Below are 19797 nucleotides of genomic sequence, written 5' to 3'. Positions count from 1 at the left end.
TCCCTGGAAGCGGCCCACCATAATCTCCGCACGTACTCCGCGGACCTTGCAAAGCCCTCTCGAGCACCTCCAGACTCGGCCACGCTACAGGCCTGTGCTGCGCGGCGACCCACTCACACTATGGGCCCCCCATGCTATTTCTGTGGGCAAGGCCAGCATTCATGCCAGCGTTGCCCGGCCCGCTCCGCTATCTGCAACAAATGCAGAAAGAAGGGGCACTTCGCAAACGTCTGTCTGGCTGGGCGCAAAGGCCAGAAACAAAAGTCTCATCGGACCCAGAAATCGAACTCCTTGGGACCACAGGCCCCGCAACACAGCCGCGCAGTGGCCGGACACGCCTACTTCCCACGTGTCATCGGCCTCGTGCGAGTCATGGGGCGGCCCTCTTGGCGGCGGCGGCCATCTTCAAAACTCAAAACGTGCGACCGACGGCAGCGGCCATTTTGCGAGTCCGATTCAACCGAGGACTCCGACTGCCCACAACTAAGAGCGATCAGGCTCGATCAATCTTGGCCGAAGCACCTGCGAAACTCAATGATGCAGGTTCAAATCAACGGCCGCGACACCCCCTGCCTTTTTGACTCCGGGAGCATGGAGAGTTTTATCCATCCAGACACGGTAAGACGCTGCTCCCTGCGCACCTATCCCGCCTCCCAAACTATAGCCCTCACATCTGGGTCTCATTCGGTCCAAATCATAGGGTATTGTGTCGCGAACCTCGCTATCCAAGGCGCCAAATACGCCCGTTTTAAACTTTATGTCCTCCCTCACCTCTGTGCCCCCCATGCTGCTCAGTCTGGACTTTCAGTGCAGCCACCGAAGCCTGACACTAAAGTTCGGCGGACCCCTGCCCCCGCTCACGGTATATAGCCTGGCGACACTCAAAGTTGCACCACCCCCCCTCTTCGCGAACCTCACTCCCGACTGTAAGCCCGTCGCCACCAGGAGTCGGCAGTACAGTGCCCAAGACATGACTTTCATCAAGTCAGTGGTTCAGCAGCTACTAAAAGAAGGGGTCATAGAGGCTAGCAACAGCCCTTGGAGGGCACAAGTACTGGTAGTCCGCTCCGGAGAAAAACAATGTATGGTGGTGGACTATAGCCAGATCATAAACCGCTTTACGCAACTCGATGCGTACCCACATCCCCGCATAGCAGAAATGGTGTACCAACTCGCCCAGTATCGAGTATTCTCCAGTGTCGACCTAAAATCGGCCTATCAACAACTCCCTGTCCGCCCAGAGGGCCGCCCCTATATGGCCTTCGAAGCAGCCGGTCGGCTCTTCCACTTCCTCAGGGTCCCTTTCGGTGTCACAAACGGAGTCTCCATTTTCCAAACGGCGATGGATCAACTGGTGGACCAGTACGGCTTACGGGCTACATACCTGTACTTGGACAACGTCACCATCTGCGGCCATGACCAGCAGGACCATGACGAAAACCTGAGTAAGTTCCTCCAGACCGCCCGGGCCTTCAATCTGACATTCAATAAAGAGAACTGCGTGTTCCACACAACCCGGCTACCCATCCTCGTCTACGTCGTGGAAAACGGGGTCCTAGGCCCAGACCCCGACCACATGCACCCCCTTAAGGAACTTCCCCTCCCCCGTAGCCTCAAGGCACTCAAACGGTCACTTACGGTTGCGGCTATGCGGAGCTAAGTCGCACATTCGGCGGCTCCCGCAAAAAAGGACTTTTGGGCTCTTTTCAGGGACCCCAACGGCACTTTTCCGACGTTTCCCGGTGTGGGAAGTAGTTTCTAACAGCTCCCCGTCAGCATATGGCTTCAACGAGGAGCAGGGCAACAAAAAAGGTGGTGGTGGACCCGAAGAAGGTGCGAGGGAAAAAGGACAAAATGGCGGCGGGCGGAGACCAGGCAGCGTGGAGGCAGTGGGCGGAGGAGCAGCAGGAGGATATCCAGCGCTGCTTCAGAGAGATTAAAACGGACCTGCTAGAGCAGATGAAGGCTTCTATTGATAAGTTGCTGGAGACGCAGACGGCCCAGGGGGTGGCGATCCGCGAGGCTCGACAAAAGATCTCTGACAATGAGGACAAGATCTTAGGCCTGGCGGTAAAGGTGGAGACGCACGAGGCGCTCCACAAGAAATGGCAGGAGCGGTTCGAGGAGATGGAGAATCGGTCGAGGCGGAAGAATCTGCGGATTCTGGGCCACCCGGAGGGGCTGGAGGGGCCGGACGTGGGGGCCTATGTGGTCACCATGTTGAACTCGCTGATGGGAGCGGGGTCCTTCCAGGGGCCCCTGGAGCTGAAAGGGGCCCATAGAGTGCTGGCGAGGAGGCCCAAGGCTAACGAGCCTCCGCGGGGGGTGCTGGTGAGGTTCCATCGGTTCGTCGATCGGGAATGTGTGCTCAGGTGGGCCAAGAAGGAGAGGAGCAGCAGGTGGAATAACGCGGAGGTTCGAATATACCAGGACTGGAGTGCGGAGGTGGCGAAGAGGAGGGTCGGGTACAATCGAGCGAAGGCAGTGCTGCACAGGAATGGGGTGAAGTTTGGCATGTTGCAGCCAGCACGACTGTGGGTTACCTACAAGGACTGGCACCATTATTTTGAGTCTCCGGAGGAGGCGTGGGCCTTTGTTCAGGCCGAGAAGTTGGATACAGATTGAGGGTCGGGATGGGCGTTTGGGGACTGCGGTTGATATGTTATGTTTATTTTTTTCCGGGGCAGGGGGGCCTTTGCATTGCTCCGGGTTTCTTTTTCTCTGTGTTTTTCTCTTTCGGGTCGGTGAGGGTGGATGGGGCGGGATGGGCACTGTTTTGGTTGAGTTGGTCAGGGGGGCTCTTGGAGGGGGGTAGGTAAACGGAACAGGGGGGGTGGATGGTGGTGAGATGGGGCCACGCGGGGGAGGGGGAGGCCCGAGACGGGGGTGAGGGGACCGGGCCTGTAAAAGGGGCTGCGTCAGAGGTGGCGGGGCCGGGGCGAGGAAGCGAGGGTTGTTTCCCACGCTTAGAACGGAAGGGACAGGGGGAGAACCTATGCATGGGGAATGGGAGAGGAGGGTGTGCCACACAATGGGAGGAGTCGAAGGAGAGGCGGGAGTGGCCGGGGTCAGCAGGAGTCAGCTGACTTGCGGAAGTGCAATGGGGGGAGTAAATCAGCTAAGACGGGTCCTAGCCGGGGGTGGGGGGGAATCGAGTTGCTGCTGCTAAGATCAAGGAGGAGCTGGAGCGAGTGGGATGGGTCAAGACGGGGGTATGCCGCTGTGGGGAACGGGCCGGGTGTGGGGTGCGGGCGCGTGGCTGGCCGAGGAGGAGTCATGGCTAGTCGGCGGGGGAGGGGGGCGGGTAGCCCCCTGATCCGGCTGATAACCTGGAATGCAAGGGGACTGAATGGGCAGGTTAAGCGGGCTCGCGTGTTCGTGCACCTGAAGGGGCTCAAGGCGGATGTGGTTATGCTACAGGAGACACACTTGAAGGTGGCAGACCAGGTAAGATTGAGGAAAGGGTGGGTAGGTCAGGTGTTTCACTCGGGGCTGGATGCCAAAAATCGAGGGGTGGCGATCTTGGTGGGAAAGGTGTCATTCGAGGCGTCGAGCATTGTGGCAGATAATGGCGGTAGGTACATAATGGTAAGTGGTAAGTTGCAGGGAGAGAGGATGGTACTGGTCAATGTGTATGCCCCGTACTGGGACGATGCGGGTTTTATGCGGCGTATGTTGGGTCGGATCCCAGACTTGGAAGTGGTGGGCCTGATAATGGGCGGAGACTTTAACACGGTGCTGGATCCGGCACTGGATCGCTCCAGGTCTAGGATGGATAGGAAGCCGGCGGCGGCTTGAGTGCTGAGGGGGCTTATGGACCAGATGGGAGCGGTGGACCCTTGAAGATTTGCAAGGCCGGGGGCTCGGGAATTTTCATTCTCCTCACATGTCCATAAGGCTTATTCCCGAATTTACTTTTTCATTTTGAGTAGGGCGCTGATAGCGAGAGAAGAGGATACTGAGTATTCGGCAATAGACATCTCGGACCACGCCCCGCAGTGGGTGGACTTGGAGATGGGGGAGGAGAGGGACCAACGCCCGCTGTGGCGCTTGGAGGTGGGGCTGTTGGCGGACGAGGAGGTGAGCGAGCGGGTCCGAGGAAGTACAGTGAGGTACTTGGAGACCAACGACAACGGGTAGGTCCGAGTGGGGATGGTATGGGAGGCACTGAAGGCGGTGGTGAGGGGAGAGCTGATCTCCATTAGGGCCCACAAGGAGCGGAGGGAGCGGGCGTAGAGGGAGAGGCTGGTGGGGGAGATGGTGAGGGTAGGCAGGAGGTATGCGGAGGAGCCTGAGGAAGGATTGTTGAGGAAGAGGCGTAGCCTCCAGGCCGAATTTGACCTGGTGACCACCAGGAAGGCGGAGGTGCAGTGGAGGAAGGCCCAGGGGGCGATCTACGAGTATGGGGAAAAGGCAAGCCGGATGCTGGCGCATGAGCTTTGGAAGCAGGATGCAGCTAGGGAGATCGGGGGAGTTAAGGACAGGGGAGGGAGTGTGGTGCGGAGTGGGGTTGGCATCAATGGGGTCTTCAGGGACTTTTACAAGGAATTGTACCGATCCGAGCCCCCACAGGAGGAGGGAGGGATGGGCTGCTTCCTGGACCAATTGAGGTTTCCAAAGGTGGAAGAGGGACTGGTGGCGGGATTGGGGGCCCCGATTGGGCTGGAGGAGCTGACCAAAGGGATAGGAAGCATGCAGGCGGGGAAGGCACCGGGGCCGGACGGTTTCCCGGTTGAATTCTATTAAAAATATACAGACCTGTTGGGCCCCTTGCTAGTCAGGACCTTCAATGAGGCAAGGGAGGGGGGGGCATCGCCCCCGACGTTGTCCCGGGCACTGATCTCCTTGATCCTGAAGCGGGACAAGGATCCCCTGCAGTGTGGGTCTTACAGACCGATTTCGCTGCTAAATGTAGATGCCAAGGTGCTGGCGAAGGTCTTAGCCTTGATCATCCATGAAGACCAGACGGGGTTTGTGAAGGGGAGGCAGTTGAACGTGAATGTGCGGAGGCTTTTGAACGTTATCATGATGCCGGCGAGGGAGGGGGAGGCGGAGATAGTGGTGGCGATGGACGCTGAGACAGCCTTCAATACGATAGAGTGGGGGTACCTGTGGGAGGTGCTGAAGAGGTTCGGGTTTGGGGAGGGGTTTGTCAGGTGGGTTAGACTGTTGTATGAGGTCCCGATGGCGAGTGTGGCCACAAACAGGAGGAGGTCCGAGTACTTTCGGTTGCACCGAGGGACGAGACAGGGGTGTCCCCTGTCCCCCCTGCTCTTCACACTGGCAATTGAACCCTGGCTATGGCACTGAGGGTCAAGGAACTGGAGGGGGTTGGTGCGGTGTGGGGAGGAGCATAGGGTGTCGCTTTATGCGGACGACCTGCTGCTGTACGTGGCGGACCCGGTGGAAGGAATGCCGGAGGTAATGAGGATTCTTAGGGAATTCGGGGACTCTTCGGGGTAAAAGCTCAATATGGGGAAGAGCGAGCTGTTCGTGGTTCATCCAGGGGACCAGGAGAGGGGGATTGGCAAGCTCCCACTGAAAAGGGTGGGGAGGAGCTTCAGGTATTTGGGGGTCCAGATGGCCAGGAGCTGGGGGACCCAACATAGGCTTAACTTTACAAGGCTGGTGGAGCAAATGGAGGAGGAGTTCAAGAGGTGGGACGCGTTGCCGCTGTCCTTGGCGGGTAGGGTGCAGTCAATCAAAATGACGGTGCTCCCAAGGTTTTTGTTCCTGTTCCAGTGCCTCCCCGTGTTTATCCCGAAGGCTTTTTTCAGGCGGGTTAACAGGAGTATAATGGGGTTTGTGTGGGCACGAGGGACACCGAGGGTGAGAAGGGTGTTCCTGGAGCGGAGTCGAGATAAGGGGGGACTGGCTCTGCCCAACCTCTGTGGGTACTGGGCTGCCAATGCGACGATGGTGCGCAAGTGGGTGATGTCGGGGCAGGAGGCTGCATGGAAGAGGCTGGAGACGGTGTCTTGTGTGGGTACGAGTCTGGGGGCGCTGGCAACGGTGCCGCTGCCACTCCCTCCAATGAGGTATACCATGAGCCCGGTGGTGGTGGCTGCCCTCAAAATTTGGGGGCAGTGGAGGCGGCATAGGGGGGAAGTTGGGGCCTCGGCGTGGACCCCAATACGGGGAAACCACCGGTTCGCCCCAGGAAGAACAGGTGGAGGGTTTTCGGGGTGGCACAGGGCAGGGACACGAATGTTGGGGGACCTGTTTGTGGACGGGAGGTTCGCGAGCCTGGGTGAGCTGGAGGAGAAGTTCGGGCTCCCCCCGGGGAACACCTTAAGGTACTTACAGGTAAGGGCGTTTGCCAGACGGCAGATGGTGGAATTCCCGCGGCTACTGCCACACACAGTACAGTACGAAGTCTTACAACACCAGGTTAAAGTCCAACAGGTTTGTTTCGATGTCACTAGCTTTCGGAGCGCTGCTCCTTCCTCAGGTGAATGAAGAGGTATGTTCCAGAAACACATATATAGACAAATTCAAAGATGCCAAACGGGCTTTGTCCGCATATCTGGGGACCCACTGGGCATTATAGGAAAATAGGTTTGGCATCTTTGAATTTGTCTATATATGTGTTTCTGGAACATACCTCTTCATTCACCTGAGGAAGGAGCAGCGCTCCGAAAGCTAGTGACATCGAAACAAACCTGTTGGACTTTAACCTGGTGTTGTAAGACTTCGTACTGTGCTCACCCCAGTCCAACGCCGGCATCTCCACATCATGACACACAGTACAGGACAGGGTGCTCTCGGGGGGGGGGGGGGGGGGGGGGGGGGGGGTGGTGGGTGGGAGTGGGGAAGATCTCGGAAACTTAGCAGGTGATGCAGGAGGAGGAGGAGGCCTCGGTGGTGGAGGTAAAAGGTAAGTGGGAGGAGGAGTTGGGAGAGGAAATTGAGGAAGGGACGTGGGCAGATGCCCTAGGGAGGGTGAACTCTTCCTCTTCGTGCGCGAGGCTCAGCCTCATACAGTTTAAGGTGCTGCAAAGGGCACACATGACCGGGACAAGGATGAGCCGTTTTTTTGGGGGGTGAGGACAGGTGTGTTAGGTGCTCAGGGAACCCAACAAATCACACCCATATGTTCTGGGCATGCCCAGCGCTGGAGGAATTTTGGAAGGGCGTAGCGAGGATGGTGTCGAGGGTGGTAGGATCCAGAGTCAAAACGGGCTGGGGGCTCGCAATATTTGGGGTGGCAGAGGAGCCGGGAGTGCAGGAGGCGAAAGAGGCCGGTATTCTGGCCTTTGCGTCCCTGGTAGCCCAGCGAAGGATTCTCCTTCAGTGGAAAGATGCGAGGCCCCCATGCGTGGAATCCTGGATCAGCAATATGGCAGGGTCCATTAAATTGGAGAGGGTGAAATTCGCCTTGAGAGAGTCGTTACAAGGGTTCTTTAGGTGGTGGCAACTGTTCTTAGACTTTCTGGCAGAACAATAGACATTGGTCAATGGCAGCAGCAGCTCGGGGGGGGGGGGGGGGGGGGGGGGGTAGGGGTTTACTTTATTATTGTTTTTGTTATTTACACTGAAGGGTCTGAGGGGGTGTATATATCTGTTGTGTTAAGTCGGGGTGTTAATGTTAATTTATTATTTATGTACAGGGGTGAGGGGTATGGGGGGGGTTGCTTTTCTAGATTGTGTTATGTACTTAACCCTGTTGGGTTCTTTTTTTTCTTCTCATTTTGTTATTCATATTTTATGAAAACCTTTTAAAAAAAATTTTTTATTTTTTTTTATAAGGCACTCAAACGGTTCCTGGGGCTCTTTTCCTATTATGCCCAGTGGGTCCCCAGATATGCGGACAAAGCCCGTCCACTCATTAAGACCACGGTTTTTCACCTGACGGCTGAGGCTCAGTCGGCCTTCAGTCGTATCAAGGCCAATATCATCAAGGCCGCCATGCACGCGGTGGACGAAACCATTCCCTTCCAGGTAGAAAGCGACGCATCAGACATCGCCCTGGCTGCTACCCTCAACCAGGCAGGCAGACCGGTAGCGTTCTTCTCCCGAACCCTCACCGTCTCGGAAATTCGACAGTCTGCAGTCGAGTAGGAGGCACAAGCCATAGTGGAGGCCGTGCGGCACTGGAGGCACTATCTAGCCGGTCGGAGGTTCGCCCTCGTCACCGACCAACGGTCGGTCGCCTTTATGTTCGATAATGCACAACGGGGCAAAATAAAGAATGATAAAATTCTGAGGTGGAGGATCGAACTCTCCACCTACACGTACGATATTACACATCGTCCGGGAAAGCTCACCGAGTCCCCAGATGCCCTGTCCCACAGCACGTGCACCAACGCGCAAAATGACCGCCTGAGGGCCATCCACGATGACCTCTGCCACCCAGGGGTCACCCGGCTTGCCCATTTCATCAAGTCCCGCAACCTACCTTACTCCACCGAGGAGGTCAAGGCCATGACCAAGGCTTGCCAGATCTGTGAGGAGTGCAAATCGCACTTCTATCGACCAGACAAGGCTCGCCTGGTAAAGGCCTCTGGGACCTTTGAGCAACTAAACGGGGACTCAAAGGGCCCCTCCCGTCCACCAACTGCAACAGTTATTTCCTCACCGTCATCGATGAATTCTCTAACTTCCCCATCGCTGTCCCCTTCCCCGATATGACCTCGGTCTCTGTAATCAAGGCACTGCACAGCATCTTCACGCCGTTTGGTTTCGCAGCTTATATCCACAGCGACCGGGGTACATCGTTCATGAGCGATGAGCTGCGTCGATACCTGCTCAACAAGGGCATCGCCTCGAGCAGAACGACCAGCTATAACCCGCGGGGAAACAAGCAGGTGGAGAGGGAGAACGCAACAGTTTTGAAGGCTGTCCTTCTAGCCCGATGGTCGAGAAGTCTCCCAATTGCCCGCTGGCAGGAGGTCCTACCCGATGCCCTACACTCCATTAGGTCGCTCCTCTGTACGGCCACAAACGAGACCCCTCACAACCGTTTGTTTGTCTTCCCCAGGAAGTCCACCTCTGGGGTCTCGCTTCCACGTTGGCCGATGACTCCGGGACCAGTTCTACTCCGGAGGCACGTGAGGAGCCATAAGACAGATCCACTGGTCGAGAGGGTCCAACTACTACACGCAAACCCTCAATATTCCTACGTCGAGCATCCCAACGGCAGGCAGGACACCGTTTCCCTGCGAGACCTGGCACCCGCTTACTCGCCCACCGACGCCCCCCCTACTACCGACGCTCCCCTCCCTGCACTGGCTGTCGACTCCGATAGCACGCCCCCAACAGCGCCCTCCTCCCCCCAGCCGGCACCGGCACCAATTAATTAATTTATATTAAGCTAGTATTGGGCATTGGGCAGCGTAGGTTAACAAGGGCTGTCCCACCCACTCACATAACTGGTTGGCAGTTAAGTGTCAGTCGCTTTAATCTACTTTGATCTGAAAGCAGGTGGGGGAGGGGAGTCAATTCAGGGCAGTTTAAAAAGAGCAACTTGTAACTCACCCCCAGTGAGTTCTCCCAGTGAGACAGAGAAGACACAGCCAGAGTGAGACAGCAAAGAGTGACTTTGGGAATTTGAATCGAGGTGGGAATTCGAAGCTGGGTGGGGAGGAAGTGTTTTTTGTGACTGGTAAGTAGTGTTTCTGTTTTTTCTGTTTCTTTTCATTGGTATATATATATATATATATATTTTTGTTTTTCTTCATTGTTTATTTATTTAGTTAAATTTGGGGGGGGGGAAATTGAAATTGTTCAAGTTAACCGAAGGTTTAAGACATGGCAGGAGATCTCAGACCCGTGTCATGCTCCTCGTGTGCGATGTGGGAGCTCAGGGACACGTCCACTGTCCCTGGCTCCTTCACGTGCAAGAAGTGTGTCCAGTTGCAGCTCCTGTTAGACCGCTTGACGGCTCTGGAGCTGCGGATGGACTCACTTTGGAGCGTCCGCGATGCTGAGGACGTCGTGGATAGCACGTTTAGCGAGTTGGTCACACCGCAGGTGAAAGGTACTGAGGGAGATAGTAAATGGGTGACCAAAAGACAGAGCAAGAGTAGGAAGGCAGTGCAGGTGTCCTCTGCGGTCATCTCCCTGCAAAACAGATATACCGCTTTGGATACTGTTGAGGGAGATGGCTCACCAGGGGAAGGCGGCAGCAGCCAGGTTCATGGCACCGTGGCTGGCTCTGCTGCGCAGCTGGGCAGGAAGAAGAATGGCAGGGCTATAGTGATAGGGGACTCAATTGTAAGGGGAATAGACAGGCGGTTCTGCGGACGAAATCGAGACTCTAGGATGGTATGTTGCCTCCCTGGTGCAAGGGTCAAGGATGTCTCGGAGCGGCTGCAGGACATTCTGGGGGGGGGAGGGTGAACAGCCAGCTGTCGTGGTGCACGTAGGCACCAACGATATAGGTAAAAAACGGGACAAGGTCCTACAAGCTGAATTTAGGGAGCTAGGAGTTAAACTAAAAAGTAGGACCTCAAAGGTAGTAATCTCAGGATTGCTACCAGTGCCACGAGCTAGTCAGAGTAGGAATGTCAGGATAGAGAGGATGAATACGTGGCTCGAGAGATGGTGCAAGAGGGAGGGATTCAAATTCCTGGGACATTGGAACCGATTCTGGGGGAGGTGGGACCAGTACAAACCGGACGGTCTGCACCTGGGCAGGACTGGAACCGATGTCCTAGAGTGTTTGCTAGAGCTGTTGGGGAGAGTTTAAACTAATGTGGCAGGGGGATGGGAACCGATGCAGGAAGTTGGAAGGTAGTAAAACAGGGACAGAAATAAAAGGCAGTAAGGGGGAAAGTGTAAGGCAGAGAAGCCATAGTCAAAAATCAAAAAGGGCGACAGTACAAGGTACAGTGACTGAGGGGAGCTCAGTGAATAGGACCAGGAATACTAAAAGAAATAAAACGGGAAGTGAAAACATTAATGGTAAGCGATGCGGCAGGTTGTTACAGGAAGATGTGGGTTCGAAGACAAGGAAAATTAGGAGAAAGGTTAAGAGGAAATATAACTTAGGAGAGGTTACTGATCGAGGTGTTAAGATTAAGAACAGAGGTAAAAAAGCCAACATAAGTGTACTTTACCTGAATGCTCGTAGTATTCGGAATAAGGTAAATGAGTTGATGGCGCAAATCATCGTGAATGACTATGATTTAGTGCCCATTACTGAAACATGGTTAAAGGATGGTCAGACTGGGAGTTAAATATCCGAGGGTATCAAACTTTTCGGAAGGACAGAGTGGATGGTAAGGGAGGTGGTGTAGCTCTGTTATTTAAGGATGACATCCGGGCAACAGTAAGGGATGACATTGGTGCTATGGAGGATAAGGTTGAATCCATTTGGGTGGAAATCAGGAATAGTAAGGCGAAAAAGTCACTCATAGGAGTAATCTACAGGCCACCAAATAGTAACATTATGGTGGGGCAGGCAATAAACAAAGAAATAACAGATGCATGTAGAAATGGTACAGCAGTTATCATGGGGGATTTTAATCTACATGTTGATTGGTTTGACCAGGTCGGTCAAGGCAGCCTTGAGGAGGAGTTTATAGAATGTATCCGCGATAGTTTCCTCGAACAGTATGTAATGGAACCTACGAGGGAACAAGCGGTCCTAGATCTGGTCCTGTGTAATGAGACAGGATTGATTCAGGATCTCATAGTTAGGGATCCTCTCGGAAGGAGCGATCACAATATGGTGGAATTTAAAATACAGATGGAGGGTGAGAAGGTAAAATCAAGCACTAGTGTTTTGTGCTTAAACAAAGGAGATTACAATGGGATGAGAGAAGAACTAGCTAAGGTAGACTGGGAGCAAAGACTTTATGGGGAAACAGTTGAGGAACAGTGGAGAACCTTCCAAGTGATTTTTCACAGTGCCCAGCAAAGGTTTATACCAACAAAAAGGAAGGACGGTAAAAAGAGGGACAATCAACCGTGGATATCTAAGGAAATAAGGGAGAGTATCAAATTGAAGGAAAAAACATACAAAGTAGCAAAGATCAGTGGGAGACTAGAGGACTGGGAAATCTTTAGGGGGCAACAGAAAGCTACTAAAAAAGCTATAAAGAAGAGTAAGATAGATTATGAGAGTAAACTTGCTCAGAATATAAAAACAGATAGTAAAAGTTTCTACAAATACATAAAACAAAAAAGAGTGGCTAAGGTAAATATTGGTCCTTTAGAGGATGAGAAGGGAGATTTAATACTGGGAGATGAGGAAATGGCTGAGGAACTGAACAGGTTTTTTGGGTCGGTCTTCACAGTGGAAGACACAAATAACATGCCAGTGACTGATGGAAATGAGGCTATGACAGGTGAGGACCTTGAGAGGATTGATATCACCAAGGAGGTAGTGATGGGCAAGCTAATGGGGCTAAAGGTAGACAAGTCTCCTGGCCCTGATGGAATGCATCCCAGAGTGCTAAAAGAGATGGCTAGGGAAATTGCAAACGCACTAGTGATAATTTACCAAAATTCACTAGACTCTGGGGTGGTCCCGGCGGATTGGAAATTAGCAAACGTGACACCACTGTTTAAAAAAGGAGGTAGGCAGAAAGTGGGTAATCATAGGCCAGTGAGCTTAACTTCGGTAGTAGGGAAGATGCTGGAATCTATCATCAAGGAAGAAATAGCGAGGCATCTGGATGGAAATTGTCCCATTGGACAGACGCAGCATGGGTTCATAAAGGGCAGGTCGTGCCTAACTAATTTAGTGGAATTTTTTGAGGACATTAACAGTGCGGTAGATAACAGGGAGCCAATGGATGTGGTATATCTGGATTTCCAGAAAGCCTTTGACAAGGTGCCACACAAAAGGTTGTTGCATAAGATAAAGATGCATGGCATTAAGGGGAAAGTAGGAGCATGGATAGAGGATTGGTTAATTAATAGAAAGCAAAGAGTGGGGATTAATGGGTCTTTCTCTGGTTGGCAATCAGTAGCTAGTGGTGTCCCTCAGGGATCAGTGTTGGGCCCACAACTGTTCACAATTTACATAGATGATTTGGAGTTGGGGACCAAGGGCAATGTGTCCAAGTTTGCAGACGACACTAAGATAAGTGGTAAAGCAAAAAGTGCAGAGGATACTGGAAGTCTGCAGAGGGATTTGGACAGGCTACGTGAATGGGCTAGGGTCTGGCAGATGGAATACAATGTTGACAAATGTGAGGTTATCCATTTTGGTAAGAATAACGGCAAAAGGGATTATTATTTAAATGATAAAATATTAAAACATGCTGCTGTGCAGAGAGACCTGGGTGTGCTCGTGCATGAGTCGCAGAAAGTTGGTTTTCAGGTGCAACAGGTGATTAAGAAGGCAAATGGAATTTTGTCCTTCATTGCTAGAGGGATGGAGTTTAAGACTAGGGAGGTTATGCTGCAATTGTATAAGGTGTTAGTGAGGCCACACCTGGAGTATTGTGTTCAGTTTTGGTTTCCTTACTTGAGAAAGGACATACTGTCACTGGAGGGTGTGCAGAGGAGATTCACTAGGTTAATCCCAGAGCTGAAGGGGTTGGATTACGAGGAGAGGTTGAGTAGACTGGGACTGTACTCGTTGGAATTTAGAAGGATGAGGGGGGATCTTATAGAAACATATAAGATTATGAAGGGAATCGATAGGATAGATGCGGGCAGGTTGTTTCCACTGGCGGGTGAAAGCAGAACTAGGGGGCATAGCCTGAAAATAAGGGGAAGTAGATTTAGGACTGAGTTTAGGAGGAACTTCTTCACCCAAAGGGTTGTGAATCTATGGAATTCCTTGCCCAGTGAAGCAGTAGAGGCTCCTTCATTAAATGTTTTTAAGATAAAGATAGATAGTTTTTTGAAGAATAAAGGGATTAAGGGTTATGGTGTTCGGGCTGGAAAGTGGAGCTGAGTCCACAAAAGATCAGCCATGATCTCATTGAATGGCGGAGCAGGCTCGAGGGGCCAGATGGCCTACTCCTGCTCCTAGTTCTTATGTTCTTATGTTCTTATGTTCAATCACCCTAGTCACCCCGGATACCACCCCTGCTCCAACATGGGCAAAGGCTCAGACAACCGTGCTCCCGGATATACCACCACCGAGGACGACCGTATCCACCACACCACCACTGGAGCTGAGAAGGTCGACATGGGGAATCAGACCACCCAAATGACTGAGCTTGTAATTCCACTTCACCCCCGACGGACTATGCGTTATTTTTAAACAGGGGGTGAATGTGATGAATGATATCTGTATACACATGTACCGTTAATGCGTAGGCTCCGCCCCCAGGGAACTGTGTATAAGGTTACGTTCAGTCGGCAACGTGCAGTGAGCACACTTCTCGGCAGCTGTCTGGTTCTCTGGTAATTAAAGCCTTTGAATTATCAATCTCCACTCCTGAGTCGTAATTGAGGGTATCTCACTTAGGGAGTGAGGCCATGCTTCGGGTAACTTCAACCTCTTTGTGTACAAAGCTAAGCCTCATTCAGTTTAGTGGTGTACAGAGCGTGGATGAGCCATTTTTTTTCCAGGAGTAGAAGGATGGTGCTTAGGGTGCCTGGCCACTTGTCCGAAGTTGGAGGAGTTCTGCAAGTCATTTGTGGCGACAATGTCGGAGATTCTGGGGGTCAGGGTAGTTCTGAGCCCATGGATGGCAATATTCGGGGTGAGGATCCGGGACTGCAGGTAGGGGAGAGGCTGATGTGTTGGCCTTTGCCTCCCTGATAGCCCAGAGGCGGATTTTGTCAGGATGGCAGTATCCAGAGCCGCCTAATGTGGTGGGGTGGATGAGCGACTTGCCGGAATTCCTCCATTTTGAGAAAATTAAATTTGCCATGAGAGGATCGGAGGAGGGGTTCTTTTCGGGATGGTGGCTGTTCATCTGTTTATCACCTTCTCTAAGGAATGATAAACGTCGGCCCGGAGGGGGGGGCATGTTGTTTTTACTGTATTGTGCGTACTTTTTTTAATGTTTTGGTTGAAATGGGTGCTTTGCATTTTGTAAAAAATCTAGAAATGCTTTCAATAAAAATATATATTTTTAAAAATCATGCCAGGTTTGGGCATAGTAAACAAAGCTGTATAGGCTATGGGTCCTACAATCATTCCGATAACAGTGTTGAAGTCTTGTGCTCCAGAATTAGCCACGCCCCTAGCAAAACTATTTCAGTGCAGCTGCAACACTGGCACCTATCCAACAATATGGAAAATTGCTCACATATGCCCTGTCCACAAAAAGCAGGACAAATCCAACCCAGCAAATTACTACCATATCAGCCAACTCTCAATCATCAGTAAAGTGATGGAAGGTGCCGTCAACATCAAGCAGCACTTACTCTGCAATAGCTTGATCCCTGATGGTCAGTTTGGGTTCCACCAGAGCCATTCAGCTCCTGACCTCATTACAAACTTGATCTAAAAAAGAACAGAAGTGCTGATAAGTGTAAAGTGGTGGCAGTGTGTACCCTTTACAAGAAGCACTGCTGTAAGTCACCAAAAATCCTTTGACAATACCTTCCAAACCTATGAGTGAGCTCTAAAGGACAATGGTGAAAAATACAGTGAACACCACTGTGGTGGTATGTATTAGGGGTAATACGGTACACCAGGAATGCCGAGGAGCTATTGGAGGACAGATGCTGGATCCCGATTGGATCCTCCACCTACTGGGCTCCACCCAGATAGGAGGGATATAAGAACCTGGGTTAATCCCCGCAGCTGCATTCTATAACTGAGCTGCTGGGGAACGTGTCTGAACAAGTCTGCTCAATAAAGCCTCGATTGAAGTTCTTTACGTCTCGCCTCGTGTGTGATCGATGGTGCTACAACCACCACCTGCAAGTTTCCCTTCAAGCTATACACCACCCTGACTAGGAAATATAACATGTGAGAATAACTGTCCCTGACATTTTGACCGAGTCTGATAGCAAGCAAAACTGAAGTCAACAGGAATCAAAGGAAAAACTCTCCACTGACTCAAGTAAAACCTAGCACAGAGGAAAGTGCTTGTGGTTGTTGGAGGTCAATCATCTCTGTTCCAGGACATCGCCGCAGGAATGTCCTAGGCTCAACCATCTTCAACTGTTTCACCAATGACGTTCCAGCCATCATATGATCAGAAGGGGTTATTCGCAGATGACTGCACAATGTTCAGCACCATTCATGACTCCTCAGATACTAATGGAGTCTGACTCCATATATGTAGCAAGACCTGGATAATATTCAGCTTTGGTGAAGTGGTAAGCAACATTTGCACCACAGAAATGTCAGACAATGACCATCACCAACAACAGATAATCTAACCTCTTCTCCATGTCATTCAATGGTATTCCTGGGTTTATCATTGACCAGAAACTGAATTGGACCAGCCATATAAATACTGTGGCTACAGCAACAAGTTTGCGCTGGAAATGTTGTGGCGAGTAACTGGCCTTCTGACTTGTCAAAGCCTGTACATCATCTATTTTTAAAATAAATTTAAAGTACCCAACTTGGTTTTTTTCCCAATTAAGGGGGGATTTAGCGTGGCCAATTCATCTACCCTGCACATTTTTTTGAGTTGTGGGGGTAAGACCCATGCAGACACGGGGAGAATATGCAAAGGCCACACGGACACAAAGTGGCAATAGTGTGTACTCTCTACAAGATGCACTACATTAAGTCACCAAGACTCCTTTGACAACACCTTCCAAACCCGAGTGACCTCTACCACCTAAAACAACAAGGATGGAAAATGCGGGGAACACCATCCCCTGCAAATTTCCCTCCTAGCTACACACCATCATGACTTGGAAATACATCACCATTCCTCACTGTTGCTGGGTTAAAATCCTGGAACCTCCCTTCCTAACAGCACTATGGTGTTATGGCACCACATGGACTGTGACAATTGAAGACGGCAGTTCACCATCACCTTCTTAAGCGCAATCATTGATAGGCAACAAATTTTTGCTTAACCTTCAATGCCCACAGTCTGTGAATAAATTAAAAGAAGATAAGGAGAAAATATGTCTTGTGGAAAGATCAAGAACCAGAGGACTCTGATTTAAAGCGATTAGCAAAGGAAGCAACAACGACATGAGGAAAAACATTTTTTCACAGTGAATAATTAGGATCTGGAATGCACTGCCCGAGTGTGTGGTGCAGGCAGAATCAAACAAGGCTTTCAAAATGGCGTCAGAAAATTATTAGAAGATTTTTTTTAATTGTAGATGCGATGGGGAAAGGGACTAGTGGAGCTGCTCTTGCTGTGAGCTGGGCCAGGTACGTTGGGCCAAATGGCCTTATTTTGTGCTGTAACCATTGAATGAATCTAGGAACCATGCTAGGCCATTACACAGAACAGTTAAGAGTCAACCACATTGCTGTGTCTGGATTCACATATAGGTAAGACTGAGTATGAATGGCACATTTTCTTCTCTGAACAGCATTAGTGAACCAGATGGGCTTTTACAACAATCAACTGTTACATCATCCTCAATCATGATTCTTTAAGTTTGAAAAGTATTTAATTAACTGAATGCAAATTCCACAGCTGCTGTAGTGGGACTGAAACTCAGGTCTCTGGATCAGTAGGCATGCCTCTGGATTACTGGTTGAGTGACAAAATCATTATGTTACTGTTCCTGGTTAAGACCAGCCAGGTCTTAAGCAACCTGCTGAACTGACAATCTACCCTGCATCTTAAACATTCACTTCCTGCTCTACAGGTGGAATGCGGCTGCAGTAGTATGTGCTGTGCACAGTACAGTATCAAGTAAGCACTGCCCTGTTGGAGGAGGTACGTTCTCAGATGATTTGTTAAACTGAGGTCACACCAGTCAGCTAGATGTAAAGGATTTTACAACACTACTCTGAAGAGGAGCAGGGGAGTTATCCTGGTGCCTCAGCCAATATCTACCCTTCAACCAACGCCAGAAGGATAGATTATCTGCCCATTACCAATGCTGTTTGTGGATGTTTGCTGTGCTCAACATGGTTGCTGTGTCTCCTACATTACAACAGTGCATGCTGTAAATAATTTTCAGACATCCAGTTATATAAATGCAACTCTTTCTTTTACAAGATGTGCTGCAGCAACTCGCCAAGCCTCCTTTGTCAGCACCTTCCAAACCTGCAATCGCTACCAACTAGAAGAACATGTACGTGGACGAGCCATTACCACCATGCAAGTTCTCTTCCAAGTCACACACTTCCTGACTTAAATACATCACCATTGCTTCCAAGTCACTGCATCAAAATACCACAGCTCACTTCCTAACATCACTGTGGGTGTACCTTAACTGTCACAGTTCAATTAGAGCTCACCATCACTTCGTCAAGGGCAATAAATGCTGGCCATGTCTGCGATGCCCAAGTCCCATGAGCAAAATTAAAAATATGCAATAATAACAGAAAATGCTGCTTTCCATCATTTTATTTTGTTTTATTTCAGATTTCTAGCATCCACTGTCTGTTGCCTTTGTAAAATATGTACCTGCCAGCTGATTTCCCACCCAATCAGTGAGCGGTCTGACAGTAGCCGTTCAGCATTGGCAGGTTACTGATTTTGTCTCAATGAGCCCTAATGAACCAAAGTTAATTTGCACCTCTCACCTCGATATCAGGTAGACACGACTGCTCCGCAACCCCCCCCGTCTGATCTACAATAAATATGAAATTGGTCAAGATGTTTCATTAAACTGACAGAATTGAATATGAGTGTATTATTGCCCTAATCATACTAATATAGTGTGCTCTTCCTCGTGGCAAATTTACATTGTTATGTCCACTGGGTGGAGCAGGGAAGGATAGTGGGGGGCATTGGAGATGGGAGGGTAAAGATAGGCTGTTCTATACCGTAGGCTGAATTATGCAGGTGCTGTTGTCCCTGTTCCCACCCCACCCCTGTAAAATGGGGGAAATCCACCCTAGGTCTTTGGGTTTCATACTCGATAACTGCCAAAATGCCATTTCAGTGAAAGCAGCTGCTGATTTATATGGCCAGCTTCCTTTGTAAAATATGTATGTGCAAAACACACCCTTTCCCCAGCAACAATGGATGGGCCTTGGAATGTTTGGGCAGTTTAACTATTTTTACCACAGTGGAGAGGCTCTACAGTCTAAAATCTGTTTGGCTGAATTCTACTGAAGCAGAATTAAACTATCGTGAAACTAAGAATAGCTTTTCATATTTACCATTGTTTTCGGTAAATATTATACTTGTCAAGGTGAGGGATGTTGGCACTGGGAAACTGAAGACTTCTAATTTTAACAGCCAGAATTACAAGTTAGATGCAGAGTGAAGTTCTCTGCACACTATCTCAACAACCTGCCCAGAGACCAATACTGTGTCCTTCGGACTTTTCCAGTACACGGTAATGTGAGATTAATAAATTGAGGTATGGGTTTATATCCAGAGACAAGTAAAGCATTTTTTAAAGATAAATTTAGAGTATCCAATTCTTTTTTTTCCAATTAAGGGGCAATTTAGCGTGGCCAATTCACTCACCCTGTGCATTTTTTGGGTTGTGGGGTGAGACCCACGCAGACACTGGGAGATGGTGCAAACTCCACACGGTTAGTGACCTGAGGCCGGGTTCGAACTCGGGTCCTTAGCGCTGTGAGGCAGCAGCGCTAACCACTGCGCCACCATGCCGCCCAGACTTATGTAAAATATTAAAAATAATCTTTATTATTGTCACAAGTAGGCTTACATTAACACTGCAATGAAGTCACTGTGAAAAGCCCCTAGTCGCCACATTCCAATGCCTGTTCAGGTACACAGAGGGAGAATTCAGAATGCCCAAATTACCTAACAGCACGTCTTTTGGGACTTGTGGGAGGAAACGGGGGCACCCGGAGGAAACCCA

The 19797-nt window shown here is 50.5% G+C and overlaps 1 protein-coding gene and 1 long non-coding RNA gene across 3 annotated transcripts in view; one reads left to right on the top strand and one right to left on the bottom strand.

Annotated features, from left to right (window-relative positions):
* Positions 1-14335, top strand: part of LOC140427301 (uncharacterized) — a 155096-nt gene extending 140761 nt beyond the window's left edge. Inside the window, exon 4 of the long non-coding RNA XR_011948451.1 lies at positions 13972-14335. This is a non-coding gene — a long non-coding RNA (uncharacterized lncRNA). The remainder of the gene's footprint in view (positions 1-13971) is intronic.
* negr1 (neuronal growth regulator 1) overlaps positions 1-19797 on the bottom strand; it is a 1009857-nt gene that overhangs the window by 776287 nt on the left and 213773 nt on the right. The window lies entirely within an intron of this gene.

This window comes from Scyliorhinus torazame, chromosome 7 (genome assembly GCF_047496885.1).
Source record: "Scyliorhinus torazame isolate Kashiwa2021f chromosome 7, sScyTor2.1, whole genome shotgun sequence".
Lineage (NCBI taxonomy): Eukaryota > Metazoa > Chordata > Chondrichthyes > Carcharhiniformes > Scyliorhinidae > Scyliorhinus > Scyliorhinus torazame.
Note: the sequence above shows the minus strand (reverse complement) of the source record. Positions and strands in the feature narration are given on the sequence as shown.